This window comes from Zalophus californianus, chromosome 1, assembly GCF_009762305.2.
Source record: "Zalophus californianus isolate mZalCal1 chromosome 1, mZalCal1.pri.v2, whole genome shotgun sequence".
Taxonomy (NCBI): domain Eukaryota; kingdom Metazoa; phylum Chordata; class Mammalia; order Carnivora; family Otariidae; genus Zalophus; species Zalophus californianus.
The window spans coordinates 48,499,694-48,505,693 of record NC_045595.1 but is presented as its reverse complement, the minus strand read 5'-3'; positions in this window follow the sequence as shown (position 1 = coordinate 48,505,693).

Sequence of the window (6,000 nt, the reverse complement as noted above, 5' to 3'; positions counted from 1 at the left end):
TATTGAACATGGATGAGAGAAGAGGCAAAGCATCAGCTCTCATGACATCTACAAGGCAGGTTCAACACAACACTGCCCTGAAGTAATCAGAAGCAACAAAAGAGTAAGTAACATTTTCCTTATTATTGGTTTCCATGTAATTTAATTCCATTGTAGTTTTATGCCCAAAATTATATTACCCTATCATTGTGCTATTTATACCCTCTTTGGGAAACAAGAGTCTTAAGTGACTGCCTAGGCTCTACCTCTCATTTCTTTTTCTTTTCTTTTTTTTTTTTTAATTGAAGCACTTTGATAGTAAGGTCTTGCTTTGGAAAAGGTAATTGTTTTTTATTTCAAAGCCTGATTTCACAGGTAAGGTTGTACATGATTCTTTTTCTACCTTCTCTGACATACTAAAGATCCATCTGTAGAAAGTACATAATAAATATAAATATGAATGTTATAGGAATAAGCATCCATTTCAACTTTGTGAAATACAAAATAAACACAAACTAAAAGAGAAAATATCCTAACATCTTTAATCCTAACTTTTCTATGGGAAGGAAATGGGGGTTTGTTCTCTGAATTTATCAGAAATTTTCGAAATGTTGGCATGAGACAAAGTTTTCAGACAAAAAATATGGACATATTTTATTCTTATTCAATTCCCCCACTTACATTGTACATCCTCTTTAAGCTTCTTTGTACCCTTCTTGCTACTTTTTGTATTGTTCTCAGACAGAAAGTAAATTTTAGGAGAGTTTTGTTTATTTAGATGAATCCTAATGGCATTTTCAGGCAGCAGAAATACAGGCACCAAATGACACAGCTGAGAATAATGAAGCTCTTACATTAAATCAAAAGGCTCATGATTTCATCTCAACAATGCAGATTCAGCAACTAAGACCTTGAAATCATCTACACGGAATTCAAATGTGTAAAAGCAGAGATGGAAAATGTCCTGAATCTCTTCAGAATGCCACATCAAATCAAATAAGAAGAAAGTTACTAGATTTTTCAGAATCTGATGTTCTTTTAATGGATAAAGATTCAATGGCATCCAGAAATGAGATGTGAACATTCAGAATATAGTAGGGTGAAACTTTGTCCTGTCACTTCCATTTTATGAATTTATGTAGAGATTAAATTATTATAGCCTGCTTCAGTTTCCAACCAGTTCCTCAGGAATAGAGGAGAAATTTAAGGGTGATTTAAGGGAGCATTTACATTGACAGAGAGAAGGCATAATTTGTCAGGGGAGACTCTTAGACTTCCTTATTCTCCATAATGTTCAATTGAGCTGACATTTTAGCAAATTGAAAGGCTTAACTGTTTAAAAAGAGAGGTTCTGCATTTCAAAAAAAGGGTAAAGGGTTTGTGAATAATGTTTCCCTTCCTCACTTATCATTTCCCTACCACAGATGATCTCTTCTTTGCTGATAACCTGGTTTCAAGCTGGAATCTACAGGACCCAGGGATCACATCTCCACAATATACCTCTGCACAGAATATCCCCATATCAGCATGGTTTCCAAGTGCCTAAAGATGATATTCAAGGCCACAGTGATCTGGTCCCTGCCTAACCCCCAGCATCATCACTTGCCATTATTCCTTTGAACTTCACCCTGTAAGAGAGCTCTTTTTCTTTTCCTGCCTCAGAATATTTGCTTGTCTGAGAGGCTCTGTTTTTCTTCCTCCTCCTCTACCCCAACTAATAATAATAATAAAAAAAAATAGTAGCTTATATTTTTACTATACTATACTTACTACACTCTAGGTACTATTCTAATCATTTCATTTAATCATCAATCAACGCTGACAGTCATGGACTATTACAATCACCACTTTATAGAGGTTAAATAACTTGCCACCATGTAGTATGTTTTAGATTCTGGGATTCAAAACTACTGCTTCACCACCAGGCAATATTCTCTCTTATTTTCCCTCGTTAAGTGCAACCCTTCTCTTCAGACTCAGAGTCACCAACTCCAGCAAGATTTCCTCTTTCCACTCTCCACCTTAAAGTCTATGTTCTTCCTCTTGGCTCATGTATATCTTTCTGTACTTCATTTGCCACATTGTATTATAATTAATCATTCATGTATCTCTCTACACTTGTAGATTATCAGTGACCATGCCTCATTTATTTTTATATTCCAGTGTCTGCCATCCAAAAAATGTAAGTTGAATGTAAATGTAAATAAATATTTCACATTACAGCAAAATATCAGAGGCTTATAAGGCACTTCAGAATATGATATTTACATGTAATTCTCTGTTCCACTATCTCCTATACAAATATCCCCTGTACTGCATACACCCAGAGCTTAAGTAAATATTTGTGAAGTGAATAAAAAGGTCCACGATGGAATTTTAGTGGAAACTAAAATCTTTGTAGTAAATATTCAGACTGTTCTAAAATAAAGAAATAGAGTATCAAATTAAATCAAGACAGATGAGAGCCTCTGGGTTAGCTATGTCTTGCACACAAATTAAGTATTTGGAGGATTTATTAACTGGCCTATGCAAATGGGCAGAATTCAACAGTTCTTAGTCAAATATAAATAGGTAAGCCTGTAGAAATGGTGATTTGCTAACTCTAGTTTGGGGGGGAAATCATCTTTAATTTTTTTCCTATCTTACTAAGCATAAACAGGCCACCGGATCAATGGTGGAAAAAACTGATGACTTCTGATTTAGTCTAAATATTCTGGAAGCTTGTGTGTAGTTGAACAATCCAATATGTATATATTAGCCTCCAAAAATTAAATGGAACTATTCCAATACACAAAATAATGTAATAGTCAAGTTTTAAAGGAAAACTTCACACCAAGTGTAAGGTAGTATAACAAATACTTATGAAATGCCTCCTACAACACTTTTACCCCAATTATATTTTTCTACTTTTTTTGTTTTTGTCTTTTTTTTTAGATTTTATTTATTTATTTATTTATTTATTTATTTATTTATTTATTTGAGAGAGAGAGGGAGCAAGAGAGAGAGGGAGAGAGAGAGAGAGAGAGCACAAGCAGGGTGGGGGTAGGGAGATGGACAAGCAGACTCTCTACTGAGCAGGAAGCCCCACACGGGGCTGGATCCCAGGACCCAATCCCAGAACTCTGGGATCATGACCGAAGCCAAAGGCAGACACCTAACCACCCAACTGCTTAACGTACTAGGCCACCCAGGTGCCCCTCTAGTTCTTTTTTGAATGGCTAACACATGCACATCAAAAGTTACAAATGGGCATACAAGAAAAGTAAGATTCTTCCCCTCTTGTTCTCCTGTTTCCTTTCTCATATATACAAGCACTATTACCATTTTTGTGAGAATTCTTCCAGACACAATCTAAGCCTACACCAGCACCCAAATTGTGATATAATCAAGCTGTATCATAAGACTGAATTCAGTCTTATTATTCAACATTTAAAATAGTTCTAACTGGGGTGCTGGGTGGTTTAGTCAGTTAAGCGTCTGCCTTCGGCTCAGGTCATGATCCTGGAGTCCTGGGATCGAGTCCTGCATTGGACTCCCTGCTCAGTGGGGAGTCGGCTTCTCCCTCTGACCCTCCCCCTTCTCATGCTCTCTCTCTGTCTCATTCTTTCTTTCTCAAATAAATAAATAAATAAAATCTTTAAAAAAATAGTTCTGACTATTGCGACAAATGTTTGAATGACTGTTCTCATACATATGCCTTTCTGCATTACCTATTAAATTTTAGAGTTCATGAAGAAAAAATAATTGGAATTTGTTAAATCAAAACATAGCTGTATTTTACATTTTGATACCTATTATTGAATTTATTATCAAACTGACCTCTTGCAGAAGTTTTATAATTCAAACTGTTGTAACAATGAAAAAGAATGTTTCTTTTTCTATGCCCTTCAGTGATGAATGGAAAATGGTGTCTCAATGTAGTTTTATATACATTCCTGTAAGTAGACAGCATTTTTTCAGGTATTTAAAAGCATTATTTTATTTTTCTGTAAACTTTTTTTATCCTATGCCTATTTCCCCCCACTGGTTTATTTTCTGATACATAAAAAGATCTTTATGTAGTAAAAATGAGAATTAGTTATATTTATGTTATTTGTTGGAAATACCTTTTCCTAGTTTGTACTCGTATTTTAACATCGCTAATAGGGTTTCCTTGTGTTTTTCCAGGCAAAATGTTTATATAGTGGAGTGTACTAATTTTTTGGTATGGTTTCTACAACTTAAGCCATGCTAAGAAAAGTCTGCCTCACTCCAAAACAATAATGCTTCCATGTTTTCATCAAGTATGTTTTCATTTATATCTTTTTTGTATTTCACCCAATTTTCTCCATGGAATTTATCAAGTGATCTATCCTTTCTTCTGTGATATCACTCCATTTTTTATGTATAAAAAAATCCCCTATTTGTTTGGTTCTATATATGGACTCTGTTCTGTTCCAATAATGCATCTGACTTCAGTTGGATAATATCTGTAGTGTGATTTGGAGAGTTGATTCTCATATCTTTCTAGTCATTGTTTTTAGAACTTTTCTATTACCTCATGACTTTTTTCCCCTTGTGATCTTTAGAATCTGATTCTCTAATCCCAGAGAGAAAAATATCCTGGTGGTATTTTTATTGGAATTGCATTAAATGTATAGACTAATTTAGGGCAAATTGAAATCTCCATTGCATAGTCTACTTAACTGGGATCAGTATGCCTTTCCCACTGTTCAAGTTTCCTTTTAGGTATCAATAACATTTATAGTTTCTTCAATAAATATGCTTTCAATATTTTTTTTAGTTTATCCATAGGAATTTTATCTTTCTAACAGAAATGGAAATCTCTTCTGCCACTTTAAAATACAGCTGTTTGCATAGGGCAAAGCTATTGATTTTTTAATATTAATTTTGTTCTGTCATTTTACTGTATTCTCTCATTTGGTGTAAGTTCCCAGCTGATTTCCTTATGCTTTTTGGGCCTACTGTATTTCTTGCAAATAATGATAACACTGTCCTCTTCTTTCCAATTTTTAATGACACATTTATATTTCTAACAGGCACTATCCTTGTTTTCATCGTAAGTTCAATGGAAAGTTACAGTATTTTCCAATTTGGCCAAATATAGACTTTGAGGGAAGACATACTTGCATATATCAATTCTATATTTTGAATTGCATGTTCAAAGCATTGATTTTTCCTTCCACCTATTTACAATGTAAATGTGTAAGATCGTATATTTTTTATTTTTTTTAAGATTTTATTTATTTATTTGAGAGAGAGAATGAGATATAGAGAGAGCATGAGAGGGGAGAGGGTCAGAGGGAGAAGCAGACTCCCTGCTGAGCAGGGAGCCAGATGCGGGACTCGATCCCGGGACTCCAGGATCATGACCTGAGCCGAAGGCAGTCACTTAACCAACTGAGCCACCCAGGCGCCCCTAAAATCATATATTTTTTTAAAGGATTTTATTTATTTGAGAGCGAGCGAGAACGAGAGAGAGAGAGCACAAGCAAGGGGAGCAGCAGGCAGAGGGAGAAGCAGACTCCTCGCTGAGCAGAGAGCCCGATGCAGGACTCGATCCCAGGACCCCGGGATCATGACCTGAGCCAAAGGCAGACGCTTAACTGACTGGGCCACCCAGGGGCCCTAAGATCATATATTTTTCTATGAGCACTCGTTTAGTTGCATGCCATATGTCCCAATATGTATTATTTTCTTTATCATTTTTTATATACCCAAATTTTTTACTTTGATTTCTTTGCTAAACCAACATTCAAGTAACATGCTCACCTGATCTTTCCCTTCGTTCATTTCCATCTGTCATATCTTTGCCAGCTATTCTTTTTATTCTTCTTCTTTTCTTCTCTCTTCCCCTCGCTTTCTCTTATTTATTTTACCAGGTCATCAGGCATGATTTACAATTTTGATCTTAATTTCTGGTTTTGTTGCATTGGGGTCAGATATAGTTGTCTGTAATAATCTCTATTTTGTTATTCTTTTAGTAAATATTTAATTGGCACAGGGAAATTATGTGCATTC